At 38.8% G+C, this 27,706-nt stretch overlaps 1 protein-coding gene and 1 pseudogene across 6 annotated transcripts in view; both read right to left on the bottom strand.

Moving 5' to 3' along the window:
• Positions 1 to 11,071, bottom strand: part of HUWE1 (HECT, UBA and WWE domain containing E3 ubiquitin protein ligase 1) — a 158,864-nt gene extending 147,793 nt beyond the window's left edge. For 3 of the 6 annotated variants that reach the window (XM_036270446.1, XM_036270448.1, XM_036270449.1), the window contains exons 1-2: positions 10,695 to 10,779; positions 4,952 to 5,088 (exon numbers count right to left, since the gene is read on the bottom strand). The gene's annotated coding sequence lies outside the window, so the exon portion shown is untranslated. Of the gene's footprint in view, positions 1 to 4,951; positions 5,089 to 8,303; positions 8,471 to 10,694; positions 10,794 to 10,990 lie in introns of those variants that run through there. The other 3 variants (XM_036270447.1, XM_036270445.1, XM_036270444.1) reach the window with 3 other exon arrangements.
• A 10,578-nt stretch (positions 11,072 to 21,649) lies between these two features.
• Positions 21,650 to 22,349, bottom strand: LOC118635430 (annotated as a pseudogene).
• Between the last annotated feature and the right edge of the window lie 5,357 nt (positions 22,350 to 27,706).

Here is a 27,706-nt window from a genome sequence, read left to right as displayed (position 1 = left end):
CTTGCATTTTCTCATTTAATCCTCATAACCCCATGACTATGGTATTTCCCCCACAGAGGCAACTGATAGGTTAGGTTACTTGCCCAAAGTGACAGAACTAGTAAGTAGCCAGAAAAAAATTTAAATCAAGCATTTTCCCCCACTCTTCTTATATAAGTTATGTAACCTTATAAAATTATCCCAGCTAACATGAAAACAAACTGATGGAGTTAGAATGTCACCATTTTGACACTTTCAATGAATTAACAGATCTAAGATTTGGACAGCAATGGTTGTTAACATTAAAAAAAGAAAAATCCAAGATATCATTACAACCTGATGAATATTGTGAATGAACACAACACCACCAATATTCTTGTCAAAGGGAATGAACCTGAAGTTATAAAGCCTCTGGATCTAGCTGTCAATCTGTAGAAAATACAGAGGGCACAGGAACATGTTGAACTGTATTGAGTATGCAACCAGAAAAATTCAGTCTGTGGGAAACTACAGGTCAAATGGCATCTCAACAGATTACAGTATAGGTAAAAAAGCAAAAAGGGGAAGCTATATTTAAAAGACAAATTGAGTTTTAAAAAATGGACGAAGTGAATTATACCATCCAGAGACTCAACTTGGATAATAAAACCATGACAGAATGCAAAGAAGTGATTACTATAAAGTCAGAATAGCAGATACTTCTGAGAGAGGGAAGATGCTGTGACTGGGATGGGAACATGGAAGGACTTCTAGGGTGACAGGTAGAATTTTATTTCTTGATTTGGGTAGGAGTTACAAAAGTATTTGCTTTAAAATAATTCATTAAACTATAAATTTGTCTTTGGGTGATTTTCTATATCTGTATTCTATTTTTTGCAATAAAAGTAAAACATTTTAATCACATGAAAGCTGCTTGCATATGGCATGATTCCATTTGTATGAAATGCCCAGAATAGACAAATCTATAGAGACATAAAGTAGATTGGTGGTTGCCAAGCACTGGAGTGGTTGGAAGAGAGAAGGGAAGTGACTACTAATGGATACTGAGTTTCCTTGAGGGGTGATGAAAATGTTCTAAAATTGATGTGGTAATGGCTTGTACAACTGTGAACATACTAAAAACCAATGGATGAATTGTATGGTACATAAATTGTATCTCAATAAAGCTGTTGAAAAAGTCTAAGATACCCCAGTTAATCCAAGACACACTTTTAAAATACAGACGGGGTAGAACCTGAGAATCTCAACTTCTGACAAATTCCCAGTTGATACTGCTGGTACTGATATGGGGCCATATTTTGAAAAACATTTTAACAAAAGATTTCAAAACTGCTTCTAGATGAAGACAGTACTAAACAGCACTGAAGAGTGAAGTATTTTTACTCAGGGACTGAGAAAGTAGTCAGAAAAAAAGCAGTTAAAACTCTGTGCCTTGCATTGTTCAATTCCAGTGGTTCCCCTGATCATCAACAATAGCATCTCCTGGGAAACTGTTGGAAATGCAAATTCTCAGCCCCCCTTTATAGAATCAGAAAATCTGGGGGTGGAGCCCGGGAGTCTGTGTTTCAGCAAGCTCTCTAGGTGATTCTGATGTTCCCTAAAATTTCAGAACCACTGTTCTAAGCATTTTATATGCATGAACTCAGCTAAACTTCTCCAAACCCCTATGAGGTAGGTAACACTATCATTACCATTTTATAGATTAAGAACTGTGGCACAGAGGTTAAATAATTTGCACAAGATGACACAGCTGTTAAGAAATAAAGGCAGAACTTGAACTCAGGGAGTCTGGCTCCAGTGTCCTTAATCACTGTGCTGAAAGGCACTTCCACCTACAAAAACTCAATCAGCAGAATGTAATAATAAAGAATTAGTAGTGGAAGTAAAAAACAAAACAGCAAAGACCAGGAGAAATATGCCTCACTATAAAGATAGGCAAGTAAGAAAACAATCACAGCGAATAATGAATCATTAAATTCATCTTCCAAAAGTGTCCCAAGCCCTGGCCGGTTTGGCTCAGCGGTTAGAGCGTCCACCTGCGGTCCGGAGAGACCCGGGTTCGGTTCCCGCTAAGGGCATGTACCTCGGTTGCAGTTTGTCCCCGGCCCTAGTTGGTCGTGCGGGTGGCGACAACTCGATGTGTCCCTTTCACATCGATGTTTCCCTCTCTCTCTCTCCCTCCCACTCTGTCTGTACAAAAAATGGAAAAATGTCCTCGGATGAGGATTAAAAAAAATAAAAAAATAAACAAAAGTGTCCCAAAACTTAAGTAGCCACCAAATACAATACACCGAAGTATTACCAGAGCAATTATCTCTGGTATCTAGTATAAGGACTTAAAACCTAGGTTATGCTAAAGATGGTACATAAATTCATGGCAGTATGTTCACACTTATCAATCTTTAAAATCTAAATGATTATACTAAAAGATCATTCCAGAATAATTTGCACCTCCCTACTCCTAGTCCCTTTTAGTTACTAAAGATTATTGAAAAGGAAAATCACTTTCTCAATATCTAAAGATTATACAACCAGAATCTCAAGCTTGAAAATAGAATTTTCACATTCATCTAGTCCAACCAGCAATCCAGACTGAACTGATCTACAATACCAATCTCCATTTAAGATACATTCACATAAGAATCTAAACAAATTCCAACTTTCTGTAAAATCACATTCTGGGACCAATCCATGTCACCACTGTAATTTTTAAAGCCAAATGGTTAAAAACTTTTAAAGAGAACTAAAAGTTAAACAAAACCCATAGCTGTTTTACTCACAGAGAGCCACTCCTACACTATCTGAAAGCACTGCTATAACCCGAAGACCAAGCTGGTCAACAAGTACATCAAGTTTTAGCAACTCAACCCCTATGACACATCAAATGAGAGGGCTTCCAAAGAATCTTTGGAGTTGAATTATCCCTGACATTAACATATAAACATCTGCTAACCAGTCATTGAGAAAACGAGTCAGAGAACAATAGAGCAAAACACCCAGAACCCAAGTGCTTATGACTGTCAACCTCATGGATAGTGAGATCATTGTAAAGCAGCCTAATATGGTTACTGCTACACATCAGATTTTAACAACTTAATCTAACTACAGGAAAGGTATTATGGACTGTGAAGACATTTTCAGAGCAACCAAGTTTGGCATTTCAATAATACTTTAAAAACATGGTTTAAAACATACAAGAAAAAAAAAACCCAACAGTATTTCCATTGTCAACTTGTAACTGTTAAGAACTCTGGAAACAATTCAAATAATAAAATGCCTATGTGCAAAGCTCTGTCCCCAAAATCTATCATAGTTTCACACACTCAGAATTAGAAGGTTTCAGTGACCTATTCAAACTTCCTAACTACAGAAAACTTAGGACAGCAGTAAATATCTAATCACCATATCCAACGTGCTTGAATATTTTTTTTGTTAAACAAATGGACTTCATTTCCCAAGAAATCACTTCATTAATACTTCCTCTATACCCTCTCTATCCCTTCAACTTAGAATCACTCTCATTTTACAAGTAGGCACAAATGGCCTTGCTCTGCCCCCATTTGTGCTTAAGTTAAAGGCTGGCTGGAGTCTGTGTCCAACTTCCATTCTCAGGTTTTGACCGTGGAAAAAGACAGACAGTAGATCCCAGGATGACCAATGCTACACAAGGAAAGAAATGAACAGTTTAAAGGACTTTATGCTGGGGGGCGGGGACACGTATTTCCAGAAGAAATAAAATGAAAAATAACAACAGGAAAACTACAGTTGTATAAAATAACTGAAAATCGGAATGTAAGTGGAAGCTCTCAAAAATTGTTTAGTACTGCCATTTCAAAAAGTATGTTACAGCCAGAGAACTCATCACTAAATCTCAACAGCTTAGAAGTTATGGGTCAGAGTAGCTGAGATACCAACATCAAAAGAATAAAAAGCAACATTATGACATAGTATAAAAATAACTAAACCACCTAAGGAAATTGAAACCATGATGAAAAACCCCAAAGGCACAATCAGGTCATTATCTAGGAAACATTAGCTTCTTCCACAAGGAGGCCTACTTTTCATGTGGAGCAGTAAGCAGGGCCAAGACATGGAACTGAAGTCAGGTATCAATTAAATCAGACTCTGCCACAGAAAAAAGAATCCATGACTAGTTATTTTGGGATAGTGCCTAGGCCAGCAGTTATCAGCTCCAACTGGGATACAGGAGATTACTGCCATTGTTGCATTATAATGGGGTCCTCCAGGGTCTTTAACTTAGCAAGAATGGGTTTGATACTACTACTGGTATGTAATCATCAAATGTGGGGAAAACTATAGGACAAGTTTTTCAACAAATAAATCAGAAGAAAAAAACAAAAGGGAGGGAACCTGCACATTAAAATAGATATCAATCTTTTGTGATAAAATGGACTTTCTTCAGATCCTAATTCAAACAATAAAATTTGAACACTAGCTTCAAAAGCATTAATTTTTTTGAGTTGTGATACTGGTTTTTAGGTTATGTCTATAGAGCCCTTATCTTTTAGAGATACAAAGACTTGCAAGTAAAAAATATGACAGTAGGGATTTATCTCAAAATAGTTGGGGGGTGGATAGAAGAATGGCTACAAGTTGGTAACTGTTAAAAGCTGGTAATAGATACACAGGAGGATCATCATACCATCCAATTTTTGTGTGTTTGAAATTTTCTATAGTTCTTTAAAACAGAACTTGGTTAGACAAATCTTGCAATTTTATATTCTGAATGATGCTTAAGGTGAATTTAAAAAATATGTACAGACATAATTCATTCAGTTTAATTCAGTAAAATAAGCTCCACTTAAACGCAAGAACCAACTTAGTGCCACTTCAGATCAATGTTAGAAACCAGAGTAACTCAATTATAGAATGGAAAAAACATACACCCCCAACATCTCCACTCAAGGAAGTAAAATATAAATACTACCCACAAAGATTTTAAAAAACTAACCTAAAATCACAGCCAATCATACTCATCCTGGTGGGAAATACCAACACTGCTCCAACAGCTTTCTGAACCTTCCTGACCAAGTTGGTCTGCTGGTTCCTCTGGAGTGCTAACACACTCAGGTCAGACTACTGAAGTACCTACAAAAAAAGGTGGGGGGATATGCAAACATTTATTAGGATGTAGGGGAGTTAACCATTACTATAGCAATGTTCAAACATAATCACGGTTATTATTTCTTAAGCAATCGCCCTCACATATCAATTTGCATTTTGCAGGACCTGCTTTGAGCAGTAACAAGAATTCAGAACAAACAGCTAAAACATTCTGACATCTGAAAATTCAACTCAGTTCTCAACCCAAATGAAAGTATAGGGACAGTGATTATTTCATAAACAATGTTTTGTCCTCATGATAAACTGATACCAAAGCAGTGTTATATTTATTATTTTTGGTTAAAAAATTGGTCACACAAAAAAATTTTCACCTTTATACATGGCTTTTTGACACACTGGGAGACAAATGATAAACACCCTAGAAACTCAGGTTGAACTTTGTCACTGAACCTTAGACAAAGTTTTTAACTGGTATTTCCACTCCTTCCTCTCTTCTCAGAGATCTACCTAGAATAAATTAAAGCTTTTAGGCCACACCTAGATGGTCATTTCCAGATTTATTCTAGTTCTAAATGTCAAGAGTCAAATTAAGGTTCAGTTAATTTCTGATCACTGCTGACCTACTGTAAAGAACACAAAGGCAAAAATCTCAAAACAGAAAGCGATCCTCACCTCCAATAAAAAAAGGAGGAAAAATCTATTACCTCCAAAGAACTTTAAATTAAATAGACCCTAAGACTCAAAACTAGTGTCCACATATAATTACTGGATGATTACCCACAGTATATTGTTAATCCTAGGTAAACTTTTCACAACCATATTCCTATTTCAAACCCTATCACCCACCAAGATAATTAGAAACAGCACTCACTTTAATATTGGTGTGATCAAAACAAAACAGTAAGAAAACTATCTCCATGTTGAACAATCACTACTATTTAGTTAGAATTTTGGAAAATATAAAATGGAAAAAGAATAACAGAAAGTAATGTATTAAAGAATTGGCAGTGATTCCCTTTGGAAGAAAAGCCTGGTATACCAAACAACCTAAACTCTCAGATAGGAATTATCCTGCCTAGGTTAAGACCAAAGAGCAGATGCCTACACTGACCTAAGGTACCAAAGGTGATAGGGGGAAAGCACTATGAGCATTGGAAAACTAGCTAGCAAAAGTTCCCTTCATTACTATGAAAAGCATGTCACCAAATCTCACCTAGGATAAATGACAGGACAGACTGCCTTTAAAGGAGTAGGTGGGAAGAGGCAAGGGATGAGGCACCCCTTTTAAACAACAGAACACAGGGGTGGGGGTTTCTTGAGAGGAACATTATGGCTGGTGGTTATTCCAGGATAGTGATTTTGCACTAAAATTCCTTCACTAGATGTTTAATGAAGGTCAGAATTGCAACCAAACATCGGGAACCATTGAAGATAGAGAGTTTGGTCTACAAAGAGGAAAAAAAACACAAAAATGATAGAGGACTAGCCTAGAAATTCCTTCCTAGGTCATAAAACTATCATGACACAGATGTATCTGACAAGAAAAAGTAACCACAATTTACTGTGTGCCTACCATAAGCCAGGCACTTGACAAAATGTGTAATTTTATCAACTACAAGTGCTACTGTCCCCATTGTACAGATGAAAAAACTGAGAATATGAAAAGTAATTTGACCATGATCATAAAAGTTCAACATGAACCCACAGCACAGAGAATTTCAACCTTACTAAGCTGCTTTCCTTTGACTGGGGAATGATGGGTGTCTCCTCAACCAAGGCAACATTGGGGCTAAAATGATACTGAACATGTAATCTAAAAAGGAAACAAATAACAGGCAATTAATTGCCTATAGTAATGATGGAATGGGGGGGTAGAAAAAAAGAACAGGGCAATGACTGAGCGGCAGATATCGAAGCTATTTTATTTTCTAGCACATGGGGGAGGGGAATGTAGTGGAGCCCGACAGGAAAGTACCTTCTCTCTAGGGAATTCAGCTCCTGGAAAAAGGGTAATGGGGGGGGGGCGGCAAAAAGTAGAAGAATTATTAAGTGAATAGCATGTAAGAAGTGGTCAGAAGCAAGGATAGGTATCACAGACCAAGAGGTTACAAGACCTTAGAGTAAGGCAGGGAAAAGGGGCGGTTCCCAAGCTTGCTCAGGGGATGGAGGGAGTTTTTTGGGTGCAAGACAAAAATATGGTCTACCGGAGGGTTATCCTCTATAGCTTTTTATTTTATTTTATTTTTTGGTGGGGGGTTATGAAGAAGGGAAGAATAACAGCCCCTAGAATGAAGAGGTCACGAAGACTGCAACCATCCAACCACCAACCAATTCACTTTGGGCCTAACAGTGGTTGAACAGCATGCAGTTATAGAAATCGGTGCCCTGTGCTTCGATTGGGGTCACAAAGCACGAAGATCTGAGGAAATGGAAGGCTGTTATGGTTCCATCCTTAAAGATGGAGTAAATGAACGGAACGGGAAAGGTTCTATTCAATGCCTGCGTCAAGAGGGAAACAAGACGGGATAAGGGACTTGGGCTAAGCTCTTCCTTAGGACTGGGCAAGAGATGACACGGAAAAGTGTTGCCTCTCCCCTCTTAAATACAGCCTTAAATATCCATGTAGATGAGGAAGATTCAATGGGACCACAGAATTAGGGGAGAAGTGGGAGGAGTACGTCAGAAGCATCAAAGCTTGACCCCTTAGTCAAAGACCATGGGAATTGGAGAAGCAGAATCCACTTCAAGAAAAACGAGGTGATTGATTTAGGCGGCCGCAGGGGCAGAGAACGAAGGCGGACCGCAAAAAGGTAGGGGGGGGACAACCAGTCGCTGTAGGTTACTCCTCTCCTCACCGCCCAATCTAACCCCCAGCCCCACACCCCAAGAACTCCAGGACTCTCGCCCCCCACCCTTCCCAATCCACCCAAAGCGGCGGCGGCAACGGAGGCGTTGACTGACTGGTGGGGCAAAGGCGGGCCCACACGCGGCTGAGGCCCGGGAAATGGTGTCGCCTCAACCGACCAGAGACGGGGTGGTCTTCGCCTCAGGTTCGGTTTATGGACACCTCGGCGTTCCGCCAATCGTCACCTCCCTAACGTCGGGTACCTGAGAGGCGTCACAAATGCGGACAGCCAACACCTCAGTCCCCGGTCCTCGCCGGACAGACATCAGCTTCCGCCGCCATCTTAACAGCAAGCGGACCGACCCTAGTCACTGCCCCCCCACCTCCAAGCTACCTTCGCCACCGCCAACGGATCCCACGAGGACGTAACGCCACTCCCGCGAGAACTCATCGGCTAAGAACAGCACGAGCCGAAGACGCTGCCGTCGCCTCCAAGGCTGCTGCAGTCCGTAGCCGAACCGCGGCTGCCTATGCGCGATCCCGCGAGAACCTCTACCGGACGGCCCAGCCCTTCCCAGACCCCCTCCTCCCACCAAAGCCGAAGTCGCTACGGCTCTGCTCTCAACCTACGCGAAGCGAAAAGCAAATGACGCACAACCTCACGAAGCGTCGAGGGGCGGAGTCAACCTGCCGCCACTGGCTCCCGCATGCGCCGTGACAACTATCGCGATATTACGTTTTAGTTTCTACGAGACCTTTGAAATCACCGCAGGATGCCGCCCGCGCCTCGCCTTTAGGAAACACGGGATCTCGCGAGACCGAGTGCACGCTCCTAAAAAGGAGAGAGGCGGGGCTTCAAGAAAATGACTGGGAGTTTTTCTGGGGAAGGGAGGAACCTCCCGTCCTGCAGGGATCTCGCCTACCACGAGGTTTCCGACCCACTGCGGTGCTGGCTGCCAAACCTCGCGATGACACAGCTCAGCGCCAAATCTCGGCCATGTCCTGAAAACTGCCTCCGCCCCCGATCTAAGGTGTCTAGAGCCTAGTGCTTGAGGAAAATTTAAAAAGTCAACCTGTTTATTCTCACGCTTCTGGGCAGAGCCTTACTAATTAGCCAAACTCCATTCTTGAAGAGGAGCAATGGGTCTCCCATTGTTACCTGCCTCCAGGAATCACATACTATCCTGGACTAGCACATAAAAGACGTTCAATCTCACAATAAGCACGCAAATGAAAACAATGACATAACATTTTTGCCCATTAGATCGGTAAAAAAATTTTTTGAAGACCGGTAATATCCAGACTCCGTCCCTCGCCGCACTGCAGGCTAACCTGAATCCATCTTAATCTAAAGGGTCACATCATTACTTCTAGCTACAAAGCCACTGATTTTAACTCTTGAGGCTTTACCTTGGCATAACCAACAGACCCAATAAAGTGGTTTTCTCCAAACAAAGGAGTCTGCCCTCAGGAAAACTGAAGCTTCCTGGGGGGGGGGGGGGGATGTGCGTGCTTGTAGCTTTTAATATGGCAGTTTTTCCACGTCTAGGCAACAGTTTCTCCAATAAATCTTGGGATAAAATCTGGCCCTAATTGTGAGCTTTTCGAATCTAACACATTATTCTGTCCATTGTAATTTAAATATAATTCCTTTAGAGTACATTTTAATATCTGGTAGTATAAATACCCCCATTTTTACTTATCTTTTAAGATATTTTCTCGGTTATTCTTAGCCATCTTTTTTTTTTTTTTTTCAGATGAACTTTAGAATCATATTAAGTTCCAAAAACTTGGTATATTTATTGAAATTGCATCAATTGTATAAAGCAACATAGGAAAAATGGACATCGCTACAAAATTGAGACTTCTTATCCAGAAGCATGTATCCCTTCTCCGTGTATGCAAACATTCTTTTATTATATTCCTCAATAAAGTTTTGTAGTTTACTTGTAGGTATTTTTACTTGTTTTTCTTACTATTGCGAATCGGGTTTTTCTAGTATTAAATTTTTGAAATGCTTATTGCTTATAGATAGGAAGACTATTGATATTTGCCTATTTACTTTTGTAATCCGGCAAATAAAGAATATGTTCAACTTCAGTAGTAATCAGGGAAATGCAAATGAAAACAATGACATACCATTTCTGCCCTTTAAATTGGTCAAAATTACAAAGACTGATAATAATTTGTGTTGGCATAATTGTGGGAAAATGGGCACTCTCGCACAACATTGGAGAGTGTAAATTACCATAGCATTTTAAGATGGCAATTTGGACAAATCTATCAAAATACAAAATGCATGTACACTTTGACCCAGAGATGATTACTCTTCTAAGAATTTCTCCTACAGAAATACTCATACATGTGGATGAAACACATACAAACCCATTCATTATAGCATTGCTTGTAATAGCCCCCTCCCCCCAAAAGGGAAACAAGCTAATGTACATCAATCCGGAAATGGTTAAATAAACTGTAGTACAATCATACAATGCAGCTGTTTATACATGAGACAAATTAAGAGTCCCTGATATAGGAAGGTCTACAAGACATATTAAGTTTTTGAAAAGCAATTTGCCGAAATGAATATGTATTGGCGTGTTATAGTACCATGTAGATCCCAAAACATACATATACAATGCCTAGTAGTTACCCGCGAAGCCTGCCCGCCCGCCCCTCACCTTCCCCCTCCCCTGAGGCCGCCTTCCTCCAACCCGTGAGAGAAACGCCGAAGGCCCGGCCTGTACTCCCTCTAGGGCCACTTGGCCAGGGCTAATGCCGGTACCTCGCATCCCCACTGTCGGCCGCTGTCTCGCCGCGCTGCCGGCCGCTGTCCCGCTGCCCCGGAGGATGCGGCTGGCTCTCCGCTGGCGCCGGCAGAGGCCTGGGGGAGGGGAGGGAAGGCGGGATGGTGGGAGTGCTGGGCAGGCCACCGGGCCCCTTCACCAGCCTCTCCCGCAGGCTCCCCAAGGCCGCCACCTCGAGCTTCCGCACAGAGTCCCGTGGGAAGAACCCAAAGAGAAGAGCCGACGATGGCTGCGAGAGCAGAGCCCGCCCCCCACCCCGGGGGAAGACGCTCACCTCGGCGGCAGTAGCTCCGCGGGGCCCGCAGGAGCGTGCCGGGTCCGGGGCCCTGCTTCAGCCCCGCTCCCCTAGCTCGCCCTCCGCTGAAAGCTTCCCCTTCCAGCTCTGTGAACACCGGATCTGAGGCTCCACCCCCGTCTCGAGAAACCCCGCCCCTGCCCCTGGGGAGGGCGCTCCCTCCACTGTAAACCCGGGTCCCTTACCCGGGACCGCGCCTGAGCGACTCCCGGCCCAGCAAACTCAACCGTAAAAGATAGTAGGGTCTCTAAGGAATTGAGATTTCATTCCAGGCGCGATGCGAGCAGCTGAAGGGTGACGGGATTTGATTTACCTTTAAAAATTAACAATCCTTCCAGCTGCCTTGTGAAGAATGGGGGGCAAGAGGGCAAGCGGGGACACGGCGTGGATGGAGGGCGGAAGACAACTTGGGCGCAGACCACATGAATTCACAAGGGCAAAGCCTTGGAACGCAATTCAGGCACATAGTAAGCCCTCAATAAACATTCTTTTTCTCCTTGGTATTATTTGGGGTAGCAGTGCAACTGACAAAGACCTTATAGAGGATCTGCATCTGTAAATGCATAGGAATGAAATGGATCTCATAGAAGATTCCCCGTTGACTGAGCTTCATCTAGGATGCACAATGAGATCGCAGGGTGAGAGGAGAGGGGGGCTTTGGCTTGCAATTCCAGATACTTCGGTAGGGTTTCAATTGTTAACAAAAAGCATTAAATAACTCAGTAATTTAAAGTGTAAAGACAAAAGCACTATCCAAAGTATTCTTGAGTTACAGAGGAAATAAAACTGTAATTTTTACCCTCCAGTTCTAATTCTAATCCTCCAGAGCAATGGTTCATGCCCCAAATTGAGAATCTGACGAACGGATTCACTGCCGGCCAAACACGTACTTACACATAAAATTTTGTGTATAATCTCAGCTTTATGGAAGCCCCTTTGAGAGAGATCCACCCATTAAATATCCTTACAATATTATTTTTAATAGATTAATATTATTCTTATGTAATGTTAATTATTTATTTAACCAAGAATTTCATGTTTAGGTCTTCTATACTATAAGAAATATAGACATGAACTTTGATCTAAGTAAATATTTGCATATTTCTAAGATTTTTCTCAAGGAGATCTATGTAGAAATGGAGTAACAAGGGCCAAAAGATCACAGGCTTCTACAAAACATTTGTAACAATGTACAGTTCCACTAGAAATGTATGAGAATTCCAGTTTATTTGGATATTCCCATACACTCACCAATATTGCTATTATAGTTTTCAAAAAACCTTTTAATTTAGAAAGGCCTTTAATTCTAATTTCAATTTTTCACAGCATCTGCACTAATTCTAATAATCCATGGTTTCTACTACTGATTTTAATGCCTACAGTTCTACTTTTAATTCCTAGGCCCCTTAAAGTTTAGTTCCCTAACTGCTAATTCTAAAATCCCACATTCTCTACAACCCTGGTTTTCATTTCAACCTACAGCAGCCTTTAGTCCTCTTACCAACTACACTTCTTTTACAGTCCTAATTCCAATCAATATTCTCCTACAAACATACACACTCCCAAACACACATACCTGTCGTTTTTATTTTTCTTATTGTAGAATATTCAGAAAATATATGAAAGCATAAACAAAATTCCAAAAGCAAAAAGAAATTGTAATCCCACCACCTAGAAAGGACCAATATTAATGTTTTGGTTTTATGTCCTTCTAGACTTATTCTCTGCATTATATATGTATCTATAGTTATAAACAAAAATATTATCATAGCATGTTATTTAATAACCTAGTGAATATTGTCATGTCATTAAATATCTGTCTATAACATGATCTTAATGGCAACATGAATAATTCTTTACCATGTAATTAGCTTTTTGTTTTTTCTTATTTTAAATATGTTTTCCTAATCGCACATGAATTAATACATTGTTACAAAGCACAAGACAGGCTCTGGCTGCTGTGGCTCAGTTGATTGAGTGTCATCCTGTACACATCACCAAAAGATCAGGTTTCAGGTTCCGTCCTTGGTTGGGGTGCGATGTTTCTCTCTCTCTCTCTCTTTAAAATTGATAAATGCGTATATAAAAAACCTAGAGACACCTCTCCAAACAGGACATACAAATGGCCAAGAGACATGAAAACATGCTGAATGTCACTAATCATCAGAGAGATGCAAATTAAAACAACAATGAGGTATCACCTCACACCTGTCAGATGGCCATCATCAACAAATCATCAAACGAGTGCTGGCAAGAGTGTGGAGAAAAGAGGACTCTAGTACACTGCTGGTGAGAATGCAGACTGGTGCAGCCACTATAGAAAACAATATGGTGTTACCTCAAAAAGTTAAGAATTTAACTGCCTTTTGACCCGGTGATCCCACTTCTAGGAATATACCCTAAGAAGCCTGAAACACTAATCAGAAAGAATATATGTACCCTTATGTTCATAGCAGCACTATTTACAATCGCTAAGATCTGGAAACAGCCCAAGTGTCCATCAATAGATGAGTGGATAAACAAGCTGGGGTACATATACACAATGGAATACTATGCAGCTCTGAAAAAGAAAGATCTCATATCCTTTGAGACGACATGGAGGGACCTGGAGAGCATTATCCTAAGCGAAACAAGCCAATCAGAGAAAGCCAAATATCACATGATCTCACTTACTTGTTGATTACAACAAACAAAACAAACTGATGAACAAAATAAACCCAGAGACAAAGAAGTAGGGTACAGATTGACAAATCTCAGAAGGGGGGTTGGAGGGCAGGGAAGAGTTAAACCACAGAACTTATATGCATGTATGCATAACCATGGACACAGACAACAATGCTGGGGACAGGGAAGGGGGGGATCATGAGGAGCGTGTCAATGGGGGAAAATGGAGAAACATCTGTAGCAAAAGTAAATTAAAAAATTTTAAAAAACGAGACAGATAAATTTAAAGCTCCTCTTACATTCTTATACACATATAGAAATACACAATTTCATTATGCTTTTTACTTTTAAAAATATATAAATGGCATCCTATATTATATACTGTTTTGTTAATTGCTTTATTCACTTGAAAGTCTTTCTGTGTTAGTATATATAAGACTTGGTTTTTTTTTGTTTTTTTATCCTCACCCGAGGACATTTTTCCATTTTTTGTTCAGATAGAGCGGGAGGGAGAGAGAGGAAGAGAGAGAGAGAGAAACATCAATGTGAAGGGACACATCGAGTGGCTGCCACCCACACGACCAACCAGGGCCGGGGACAAACTGCAACCGAGGTACATGCCCTTAGCGGGAACCGAACCCGGGTCTCTCTGTACCGCAGGCCGACGCTCCAACCGCTGAGCCAAACCGGCCAGGGCTGTGTTAGTATATATAAATGTACCTCTTTCATTTTATGTACTGAACAGTAGTTCATTGAATGAGTGTGCTATAGTTAACTATTGATATAGTCACTTATTGATTAATACATATTGTTTTCAATCTTTTACTCTAACAGTGCTCTTTTTTTAAATTAACACACTGCAGTGAAAATCCTTGTACATGGTTTTTCTGCATTTGCTAAAATATTTCTTTTTAAAAATTTTTATTTATTGAATTTAGAGAGAGAAATACTGACTTGTTGTTTCGCTTACTTATGCACTCATTGGTTGCTTCTTGTATGTGCGCTAACTGGAGATCAAACCCACAACCTTGGTGTATCAGGATAATGCTCTAATCAACTGAGCTACCTGGCCTGGGCTTACTAAAACATTTCTGTAAGATAAATACAGAGAAATGAAACAGATGGCTCAAAGACAGCACATTTTTTAAAGTTTTTTTGTGTTTTTATCCTCACCCGAGGACATTTTTTTGTTTTTTGTTTTTGTTGTTGTTGTTGTTGTTCAGATAGAGTGGGAGGGAGAGAGAGGAAGAGAGAGAGAGAGTGAAAGAAACATCCACGTGAAAAGGACACATCGAGTGGTTGCCACCCGCACGACCCAAACAGGGCCGGGGACAAACTGCAAGGGATGTATATGCCCTTAGCAGGAACCCAACCCGGGTCTCTCTGGACCACAGGCTGACGCTCTAACCACTGAGCCAAACAGGCAAGGGCAAAGATAGCACATTTTGAAATTTTAACTTGTAATACCAAATTGTCAGGTAGAAAGACTCAATTTACATCACCAGCAGTGAATGAGAAGAATAATTTTCCTAAATTTTCATCCATACTGGGTATTAAACAGTCATTTGAATGTTTTGTAAATGTGATGGGTAAAAATGTTTTATTATTTGTGTTTCTCTGATTTTTAGCAAGGTTAAGGAATATTTTCATGTATTTGTTGGCCATTTGCGCCTGTAGTTTCCTGACTTGTCTATTCATATCTTTCATCCATTTTTCAATTGAATTATTGAGCTTCTTACTATTGAATTCTGTAGTCTGAAAATAGAAATACAGTGTGGGAATTTTTTTTTTTTTTTTGCAGACTTTTGTTTATTTTTAAACTTTGCTTATGGGGTCTTTTTAGGTATAGATGTTTTAAATGTCGATGTATTCAAATTTATCAGTACTTTCTTTTATGGCTTTTGCATTTTGAATCTTGCATAAAAAGGCTTTTTGACACCAAGATTAGAAACATTGTTCTGTATTTACTTGTAACATTTTAGAATTATTTATGTTTAGCTCTTTAATTTTCTGAAATTGCTTTTGGTAAACATTTTTCTAAGTCATTAACTATTCTAACAATGTTGATATGTTTAATAGGCGAATCTTGTTTCATTGTAATGTTAATTACTTTGTATTTCTCTAGGGCTCTAAACATTCACTGAACACATCATTCTTTCCCTTTGTCAAAAATCAAATTCCTAAGTATATACATTTGAATGTAAATCATCAGTTCAATAGTCTTAAAATCCATACCAGCACCAATACCACAGTTTAAACTCATGAGCTTTAAATTATTACTTCATATCTGCTAGGACAAGCCCCTCTATCGTCCTCCCTCCCACCCACCCCACCCCCCATCCCCGCCAACACACACACACATTTCTTGACTATTCGAGTGCATTTTCTCTCAGATGAATTGTTTAATTAGCTTGTAAAGTTCTATAAGAATTCCTACTGGGCTTTTGATTGCATAAATTTATTTCATCAAATGGTGTAGGATATTTTATTCAACAAACCAGTCTTCTATGGCCATGTCTTTCTATTGTTTCTAATTGTTATGAGCAGTTCTGTAAAGGACATTTAGAAAAAACCTTAGTTCACCACTCATTATTTAACTACAATAAATTTTAATAAGGCAAAGCATATTTGCATTTTTGGGGAGGTTGATAGGTATTGCTCAATGTACTTTGAAGAAAGAGTTTACCAATTTACATTCCCATGGGTTTGTATGGGTGTGTCATTTCCCTATCCTACTGCATGCTGGGGTCATTATTGGGGATGAAACTTTGAAAATTTGATAGGCAACGCATCTTATTGTTTTGTCAATTTAATGTATTTTGTACAGATGGTCCATGACTTAGGATGGTTAGACTTAACGATATTTCGACTTGAAGGTGGTTTAAAGCAATACACATTCAGTGTTTTGATCTTTGAATTTTGAATTCTACAAATACTCCCAATTTTGAATTTTGATCTTTTCCCAGGATAAGGCTTTTTAGTACGTGATCATGAGGATAACAACAGATACTCTACAATGTACTGTGTTGCCAGTATTTTTTGGATATTGTGTTCTGAGCACTTTTTTTAAAAAAAAAATTGTGTTCCTGTCTTTTATTTTATTTTTTTTAACTTTTTAAATTTAATTTTATTTTTGTAACAGATGTTTCTCCTTTTTTACCCCATTGACACCCTCTTCCCCATCCCCCCCACCCTGTCCCCGGTTTTGTTGTCCATGTCCATTGGTTATGTGTACATGCATATAAGTTCTGTGGTTTATCTCCTCCCTCCCCCTACCACCCCCTCTTCCAAGGGTTGTCAGTCTGAACCCTACTTCCACATCTCTGGGTCTACCCTATTCCTCAAACTGTTATGTTCATTATATTCTGCAAATAAGTGAGATCATGTGGTATTTGTCTTTTTCTGCTTGGTTTGTTTGGCTTAGGAAAATACTTTCCAGGTCTCTCCATGTCGTCTCAAAGGATAAGAGATCTTTCTTTCTTACAGCTGCATAGTACTCCATTGTGTACATGTACTAAAGCTTTTTTATCCATTCGTCTACTGATGGACACTTGGGCTGTTTCTAGATCTTAGCTATTGTAAACAGTGCTGCTATGAACATAGGAATGCAAATATTCTTTCTGTTTTGGGATTCTTAGGATATATTCCCAGGAGTGGGTTTGCTGGGTCAAATGGCAGATCCATTTTTTTTTTTATCCTCACCTGAGGACATTTTTTTGATATTTTGTTCAGATAGAGTGGGAGGGAGAGAGAGAGAGAGAAACATCGATGTGTAAGGGACACATTGAGTGGTTGCCACCCACATGACCCAACCAGGGCCGGGGGCAAACTACAACTGAGGTGCCCTTAGTGGGAACCAAACCCGGGTTTCTCTGGACCGCAGGCTGATTCTCTAACCGCTGAGCCAAACCGGCCAGGGCCAGATCCATTTTTAATGAGCACATTTAAGGTAGGCTAGGTTAAGCTATGATTTTTGGTAGCTTAGGTGAATATCAACAAGATATTTTCAACTTATGATCACATCAACTTATGATGTGTTTATCAGGATGTAACCCCATGGTAAATACAGGAGCATCTGTATTTGTTTTCTATTGTTGCATAAAAAATTGCCACAAATTTAGCAGTTTAAAACAACACCTGATGTCTCACAGTTCTATAGGTCAGAAGTCCAGTAAACTTGACTCAATTCTCTGCTGAGGATCTTAGAAGGCCAGAGTCAAGGTGTCCAGAACTTGGCTTTTATCTGGAGACTTTGGGGAAGAATCCACTTCCCAGTTCATTCAGGTTGTTGTCAGGAGTCAGTTCCTCGTTCTTGTAGGACTGAGATTCCCATCCTTCCAGCTTCTAGAGGCCACCCATATTTTTTCTCATGTGCCCCTCCATCTTCAAGCCAGAAGTAGCACACTGAATCCCTCTTTTGCTTGGAATTTTCTTTCTCCCATTAGCCCGAGAAAACTCTCTGCTTTTAAAAGGTCTATGTGATTAGAGTCAGGCCATTGAAATAATCCAGAATAATCTTCCTATTTTAAGGGGAACTTTAATTACAATTGCAAAATCCCTTTTGCCACATAATGTAACATAATTATAGGCAAGATATCTCATCACAACCACAGTCGGGAAGTTAGGGTGGGAAATGGGGAGGGGGCAGGATTTTAGGATTCTGCCTACCATTGATTCATTTTCCCTTTTTCAAACAACTACATGAATCATTTTGGTTGTAAAAGATTCAGACATCACAGACGTACTGTAATCAGAGCAAAGCATGAAAGACGCCTTTCACCATCTTTCCCCTCACTACCATGCCTATTGAGAAGTAGCTCTTTATATTTTTTGTACATAATGGAACATCCTTTTGTAACTGGCCACTCTATTTACCTTCCTTATCAGTTCTAATAATTTTTCTATTCATTCTCTTTGGTTTTCCGGGTGGATAATGATATAATTTGCAAATAATGATTTCTCCCCCTTTATTATATTTGTAATTTCTATATTGTGTTTCATTGAATTTCTAGAAAAATGTTAAATAGTAGGGGTAACAGTGGGCATCTTTGTCTTTTTCCAGATTTTAATGAAACTTCTAGTGTAATGTTTACCAGATTGATGTTCTGATTGATAATAGATTTTTATCTATTTTATTATATTTTCAAACATACAGCAAAGTTTAAGAAATTTTACAGTGAACACCTGCATACCCACAACATAGATTTTACCATTAACATTCTGCTCTGCTGTACTTGCTTTATCACATAGCTATCATCTATCTATCTAAATATCTATCTATCCATCCATCAATCAAACCATCTTATATTTTTGATGAATTTTACTTTCTTCTTTTTTTTTTTTTGTCCTCACCCGAGGCCATTTTTCCTTTTTTTTTTTGTTCAGATAGATTGGGAGGGAGAGAGAGAGAGAAAGAAACATCAATGAGAAAGGGACACACTGAGTGGCTGCCACCCGCACGACCCAACCAGGGCCAGGGACAAACTGCATCCGAGGTACATGCCCTTAGCAGGAACCGAACCTGGGTCTCTCTGGACCGCAGGCCGATGCTCTAACCACTAAGCCAAAATGGCCAGTGCTGAATTTTACTTTCTATTTTAACTAGACTGTAGAGGTTTCTGTGTTTTGATGATATTTTCAAAGAATTATTTCTCAGATTTATTTCCCTATTCTATCATTATTCCTATTCTCTACTTTAATAAATTATATTTTTAGCTTTTATATTTATTAAATCTTCCTCTAGATCTCTCTGTTTGCTGTTTTCTTTGTAGTGGTTTAATATTAAATGTGTGGTTTATTCGTTTTCATTCTTTCTTATCTCTAAAAGCATTTAAATTTATAAATTTCTTGTGTTTGACCTTAATATGTAGTGCTTTCATTCTCATTAATTTCTAGTGTATAATTTTGTGTGTTTTTAACCATTTTTACTTTTCAATTCAGTTGGCATACAATATTATATTAGGTTTTGATTTCCTCTTTGACCATGAGTTATTTAAAAGTGTTATTTGGCCCTGGCCGGTTTGGCTCAGCGATTAGAGCATCGGCCTGTGGTCCAGAGAGACCGGGTTCGGTTCCCGCTAAGGGCATGTACCTCGGTTGCAGTTTGTCCCTGGTCCTGGTTGGGTCGTGCGGGTGGCAACCACTCAATGTGTCCCTTTCACCTCTATGTTTCTCTCTTTCTTTCTTTTCCTCTCTCTCCCTCCCACTCTATCTGAACAAAAAACTAAAAAAATGTCCTCCGGTGAGGATTAAAAAAAAAGTGTTACTTGATTTTTGAAGTGACTAACTTTTTTTGGTTGTTTTCTGGATATAAGTTAGTTGTATTGCACTGTGGTCCAATAATGTGACATTTATGATTTCTAATATTGAAAATGTATTGTGCTTTCTTTTGTGACTCAGTACATGATCAATTTTTGCAACAGTTACATAGGCATTTTAAGTCAATGATACCAAACCTAGATTTATTTTATTTTAAATCCTCACCCAAGGATATTTTTCTTCTTATCTTCAGATACAGCAGGAGGGAGGGAGAGAGAGAGAGAAAGAAACATCGATATGAGAGGGACACATCCATTGGTTGCCACCTACATGACCCCAACTGGGGCTGGGGATGAACCACAACCGAGGTACGGTAAGTGCTCTTGGCCAGAATCGAACCCAAGACTCTTTGGTCTGTGGGCCGACACTTTAACCACCGAGCCAAACCGGCCAGGGCAACATAGGCATATTTTTCAAAAATACTTCCTTTATAAGGTACAACTTATCTGCTTTTCTAATTCTTTATATATTTTAATGAAATATTGTTTGTTTTGTATGTTTATGACAAGATATTCTTGGTAGATAGTATATTTTATCAGTATCTCTCTTTACCTTATTTCAAACTTTTTGCCTTGAATACTAACGTTTCTAATGTTTGTGCTGTTGATTCTCTATATATACATATCTTTTTTGTTTCTGATTACAGAATGCCAGACAAATTTATAAATTCTTCATATAGAGTTAACAACTTTTAGTATGGAATATATTCTTCAGGTCTTTTTATATCTATGCATTGATATATATGTATTATAATACAGATTTTTTAAACCATAAAAAGGGGAGAATCATGCTACGTATGTTTTACAACTTGCTTTACTGACAATGTTTTCTTGACATTCTTTCTATGTCAGTGTATATATATCATCTCTTTTAACTAATCTCTGAAGCTGACATTTATACAAAGTGCCTGGCCTATCATTATCTTTTTAAAAATGTAATCAAATATCATTTCAGGGAAGCCTTCCCTGCTTCCCTCCAAACTGGATCAGGGCACTCTAATACACTTTTTTTAAAAAATCACCAATGGTTTCTAGCACTTTACAGATATAACAGAAATTCGGGGAATGTTGTTTGTTGACTGATTCAAATAAGTGCCTAATAGGGATATTAAAGTCAGTGATAGTACAGGTCATTCCTTCCTGAGTTCTTATTTTATTTATTTATTTATTTATTTATTTATTTATTTATTTATTTATTTTATTATTTTATTTTATTTTTGGTATGTGCCCCTAGCGGGAACCGAACCCAGGACTCTCTGGTCCGCAGGCCAATGCTCCAACCGCTGAGCCAAACCAGCCAGGGCGAGTTCTTAGTTTTTTGGGGGTTTTTTTGGTGTTGTATGAGTAAATCATTCTGGAAGAAATAAAAGTTCAGAGATTTTTTTTTTTTCCTATCTTGACAATAAATAAATATAAATACCTAAGAAAAATTTAAATCTTCTATGTTTTCTCCAGATTTCTTTTTCTATCTCTAAAAGATGTTTCCACTAAAGAAGATGGGGGATCTAGAACTTGTAGTTTAGTATATGCATGTGCATGTGTAGGGGGAAAAATAGTGACAGAGAGATGAGGAGGACTTTTTTCCCCTCTTTCTTTTCTTTTTAATATGTAAGCACATGTTATCTTTCATCCGTTTTCAGACCAGCATAAAGCTAGGTTATTTCTGCCTTTGGAACTTCAAATGGAAGGTGGGTTTTCCATCATTCTTATTTGATTGCTCATCCTTATTTTGAGTTAGATGGGCTATTATCTGCATGGACTTTTGCTGGTTTGATTCTTCAGCTTGAAGACTTTTGCTTTTGATAATGTCCACATCCTTCTCAAAACTTGAGGAAGCGGTCTCCCACTTGCTGCTGACAGGTCTCATGTCTTTAGTCCTCATGGCCTTGATTCGAGAATGTGTTTGCCTTTTCTTGTGTCCTTTGAGAGGTGACAAGCTTTCCTGCGACTTCTGGGACACAGACTGGAGCCATTCTGAAGAGCTTACCAAAGGGTTCCTTTGGTTTATAAAAGGGGGATGTCTGGGTGGTGCCCAAGATATGCTGTATCTCTTTATGTTTACATAAACTGGATTTAGTTGACATTGGATTTGAAAGCTGGTTCTTGGATTGAATGTCTGTTTCATCTGAGTAGTCTGCTTTAGTGCTGTCCATGATAGGGATCAAATACCGTAATATTTCTTCAGTTTGAGCTATTCTTTTATCCCTGTAGATTCTTTTTTCATCATCTGTCCAATTTACACCAGTCTTCTTGCTTTGGAAAGATGTAGATTGTCTCATTTTGCTTTTCAGGTGTTGACGCAGATCTTCTGTTGGTATCCTTGTCTTCTCAGTCCATCTGGGAGTTTGTTCGCTCATAGCACACTTCAAGGATGCCACTTTGAAGCAGTTTCCATAAAAACCAGTGCTTTGGGGCTGAATTAGTTCCTGGATTGGTCTCTTACCTGAGATTTCTAAAAAAAATGTCTTTGTTGGTCTCTGCTAAGCCTCTGAACCATACTTTTGGGAGTTGCTCCCTCTGAGCTCCAGCATGGGGGCGGCAGCTTGAAAGGCACCAGGACATATGCGGAAGAACTGAGTGGTTTAGCATTGGGGTGAGGGTAGGAGAGGCAGCTTTATCCTGGACAGACGTGCTGTTGGAGGCCTTTGTTCCTTTGGTGAGCCCTTCCCTTGGGTGGCAGACGGCAGCCATATCTGGGACTCCAGCAACCTGGCTCACACTATTTGACACGTTCTGGTGATTCCTATAATACACTTTCATCATACTCTATTTTCCTCCCTAGGCACCTAAGACAACTGAACAGTTGTGTGTGTGATTAATGTCTGCCCTCCCCAGACACACACCCCACACACCCTACACTAGATAATGACTTCCTCAAGAACCGGACTATGTCTGTTTTGTTTATATCTGTACCCCAGCACCTAGCACAGTGCTTGGCAATTGTACCTGTTCAATAAATACTTTTTGAAAGAATGAATGAATAAATAACCCTATGAGGCAAATACAATTATGCCCACTTTTCAGGTTACAAAATGTTGCTGATTTAAGTAACAGTAACAGTCACCCTATAAGAAATCCCCTGAGGATCCTCAGAAATAAGTGAATGAGGTAATAGTAGATCATGTGTTTCTTAATATGTCAATTTTAATTAGTTGTATAGAGTGGATGATCCTTTGGATTGTTACTAAGTTTTCATTATTATAGAGTGTGAAAATGAAAATCCTTGTAAATAGTTTAGCACATGTATGTACTTCTGTAAGACAGATGCCTGGAAAAGGAATTGCTGCAATGAGTATATACATTTTACAATTGGATGGATATTGCCATCTTGTCCTTCAGAAGAGATGATACAAATATTCCTAATACCGGAATACGAGAGTGTTTTCTCCATACCCTTGCCAAAGCTGTGTATCTTCATTCATTTTCCTTTGCTAATCTAATACAAAGTGATATTTCATTGTTTTCATTTTCATATTTTTTATTTTTTGTGAAGTTGAGCACCTTTTGTATTCTTCTATTTTCAAATGTGTTGCGTTTGTGTTGCTTGCTCATGTTTTTATTGAAGTTAGTATTTTCTTACTGATTTGAAATAACTTTTTATATTGTGGATCATAACTCTTTGTCTTCCTGTCCCAAATATTTCCTTCGGTTTGTTATTTGTCTTTTAACCTTATAAATTTGTTTTTTAGAATATACAAATTTAATTTTTTATATAAACAAATTGCTGGTCATTGACTTTATAATAGCTGGCTTATGTGCTGTATTTTGTAAAGCTTTCCCTACCTCAAGATTATAAAACTCTTTCTCCACGGTTTCTTCTTGCACCTTTATGGTTTTAATTTCTACTTTGAAATACTTGTGCCATATGAATTTTATTTTGATATACAATACAGATGTAGTTAATTTTCCCCAGTAGCTATACAATTGTTCCTAGATAATTATTGAATAGTTGATAGTTTACTCATTCATCTGAAATGCCTCATTTATCAAATACTAATCTCCCAGATATTTTGAAGTCCATTTCTAGAACCTTCTGTTCTATTGTGTAATGGCTAAACAGTACAAGCTCTGAGCCAGATTATCTAGGTTTGTATCCAACACTGCCCTTTCCAGTTTCTGCATGTGTAAAATGGGAATAATAGCACCCACATCACAGAGTTGTGACTAATAGATAAATTTATTTATGTACAATTATTAGAACAGTCCATGGCACATAAGAAGTACTGATATTTTTGTAATATTTATTATTTAAAAATTTTATTATTGAGCCCTGGCCAGTTTGGCTCAGCGGTTAGAGTGTTGGCCCGCAGACCAGAGAGACCTGAGTTCGGTTCCCTCTAATGGCACGTACCTCGGTTGTGGTATGTCCCCGGCCCCGGGTGGGGTCATGTGGGTGGCAACCAGTTGATGTGTTTCTCTCATATCGATGTTTCTCTTTCTCTCTTTCTCCCTCTCTCCCTCCCACTCTATCTGAAAATAAATGAAAAGAAAAAAAAAAAGTCCTCAGGTGAGGATAAAAAAATAAAATGTTATTATTGTTTTATCATTTTAATAGTACATGATCACATCATCTGCATATAATATTTTTATTACCTTTTTTTTGAATTACTTCTAAACAACTTGAATAATTTGCATGTGACCTGTAACAAATATACATATCCTCCATTCTCATATTTTATCCAAATTAGGAGTCTCAACTCTAGGCAGTTAGATAGGGAGAGTAGAGGAAAAGAGAGGGGAAGAATAATACTATTCCCATTCACAGATAACATGATTGTCTAAGGTCAACACTCAGAAATCAATGACATTTCTGTATACCAACAATGAACAATACTATTTATAATAGCTTCAAAAAATGAAATACTTAGGTAAAAATCAAACAAAATATGTACAGAATCTATGTGCTGAAAACAATAAAATGCTGGTGAAAGAACTCTCCAAAGACTTAAAATAACCAGAGAAATAACCATGTCTATGGACTGGAACACTCAACATTTTAAAGATGGAGTTCCTATCAAAATACCAGCAATAATTTTTTGTAGATACAGATGAATTGACTCTAAAATTAATATGGAAAGACAAAGGAGGTAGAATAGACAAAGTGATTTTGAAAATATTAATAAAGTTGGAAGAATCATACCACCTAATTTTAAGACTTACTATATAGCTACAGTAGTCAAGACAGTATGGTATTCAAAGGGATATACATATAGACCAATGCAACAGAATAGAGAATGCAGAAATAGACCCACACAAATATGTTCAATTAATTTTTGACAAAGGTGCAAAGAATTTAATGGAGAAATGACAACAAATAGTATTGGAACAATTGGACATTCATATACAAGAATTAAACCTTGATCAAAACCTCACACCTTATACAATAATTAATTCAAAATGGGTCATAGTTGTGAATGTAAATCATAAAACTATAAGATTTTTAGAAGAAAATATAGTGGAACATTTGGAACTCTCTTTCTGGGAATGCAAAATGGTACAGCCATCCTGGAAATGTTATGTAAATTCTTATAAAGTTAAATGTACACTTGCCATATAACCCAACAATATCAATTCTAGGTATACACTCTAGAAAAATAAAAACTTATGTTCACACAAAATGTGTACAAAAAAGCTTAAGGTGTTCTATTCATAATCACCAAAATCTGGAAACAACCCAAATATCTTTCAGGGATGAATGTATAAACAATCTGTGGTACATCCATCCAATGGAATACTACTCAGCAATAAAAAGCAATGAACATGCAACAACTTGAATGAATCTCGAAGTCCTTACGCTAAGTGAAAGAAGGTGATTTCAAAATATTACATACTGTATGCTTCCATTTATATGACATTTTTGAAAGAACAAAATATAGCAATAGAGAATAGATCAGTGGATGGGAGTGGGAGAGGGTGTGACTTCAAAGCAATAGCATGATGAAGGTTTATGGGGTGATGGAACTGTTTTGTATCCCGACTATGGTGGTGGTTACATAATTGTATGCATATGCTAAAATTCATGGTACTATACACACAAAAATAAAGTTTGCTGTATGTTAAATATACAAAAATTAGAATTTTTCCAGTTCCAGATAACAGCAAAGCAAATACAAAGTGGATCAAATTGGACTAATAAAGCAATTTTATTATCTCAGACATAGAGGGATTCAAAAGTAGGTGATTCAGTCCGGCCAGTAGAGCTCAGTGGATTGAGCGCTGTCCCATGCACCAAGAAGTCACTAGTTCGATTACAGGTCAGGGCAGATGCCCAAGTTGTGCTCGATCCCCAGTGGGGGGCGTGCAGGAGGCAGCTGATCAAAGTTTCTTTCTCACATTGATGTTTCTATCTCCCCTTTTCCCTTCCTGTCTGTAAAAAATCAATAAAAACATATATATTTTTTAAAGTAGGTGGTTCGGCAGCTCGACAGTATGATTAAGAATCCAGTTTCCCTCCATCCTGTTTCACTGTCCTCAGCTTGTTGGTCCTTCACCTTATGATTTCAACATGACTGCAACTACTCAGGCATCACATGGTCATACACTAACATCAAGAGGCTGGAAGAAAGCATACGTGTCATGTGTCCTTTATTGAGACTAAGAGAAACTTTCCCCAGGCACCCAAGTAGATACTCTCTCTTCTCTCAGTGGCCAGATATCATGACTCTTGGCCATGCCTACATCAGTCATTTGGCAAGGGGAATGGAATTACTGTGATTAGTTAGCTCAGACTAGTGTCACTCCGAGTGTGGTCCCTGAACTTGTGCTAGTCTACCAACTATTGGTTACCAGTCCATGACAAAACAAAGTGCAGAAATTGAGATTAAACATTTAGAAACTTTTATAACAAGTTGACTAAGTAATTATGTCTTTTGAATATAAGAAAAAGTTGGGGCTGATATTTTATAGGCCTTCATTTGAGAATTCCAGCTCCTGTGATGCACAGGGTCCTCTAAATATCAACAAAAATGGGGGCTCTATTAGGGAGGAAAAAAAGTGAAGGATGGGCATTGGGTAGGGTACCAACAGTGTGAACCATGCAAAAATGATGAGAATGATGTTGCCCCTAGAAACCCTGGAAATTTCCAGAAAAGACCAGAATTGGGCTCCAGCACTGTGGAGCAGGCTCCCATTTGGTGTCATGTGCACATTCACCTGCAGCGCTAGCACCCCCAGGGGGCAGAGTCCTGAGCTGTCAGGTAGTTGTGCCTCTCCTGAGAGGCCACACCCCAAAACCTGTCTCCCAATTGACCCAATATTATCTGTGTGTGTGTTTTTTCCCTCATACCAGAGAGTACTCCTTAGAAGGTTGTAATTGGCCTACATCTGCCATTCTTGCTCACAACAGCAAAAACAAAAGAGCAAAAAAATAAAAAATACATTAGACATGCCAAACATGGCACATCCAGTCAGCTGGTCACAATGACTAGGGTTTGTGACAGGGGCTTTCAAACATTTTTGAATGCAATTCACATAGTAAGAAACATATTTGACATTACAACTCAGTGTATGTGCACACATATACATATGTCTGAAACCAATGTTTCACAAAACAGCACTTATTATATATAATGCACTCTGGTTTTTAAAAATTGTATTCTTTTTTTTTTCCATTAAAAATGCTGGTCTTGCCCTGGCTGGTTTGGCTCAGCGGTTAGAGCGTCGGCCTGCGGTCCAGAGAGACCCGGGTTCGGTTCCCGCTAAGGGCACGTACCTC

The sequence above is a fragment of the Molossus molossus genome, unplaced genomic scaffold, assembly GCF_014108415.1.
Source record: "Molossus molossus isolate mMolMol1 unplaced genomic scaffold, mMolMol1.p scaffold_m16_p_2, whole genome shotgun sequence".
In the NCBI taxonomy this organism is placed as follows: Eukaryota; Metazoa; Chordata; class Mammalia; order Chiroptera; family Molossidae; genus Molossus; species Molossus molossus.
The sequence above is the reverse complement of the archived record's forward strand: the minus strand, read 5'-3'. Positions and strand labels throughout refer to the sequence as shown.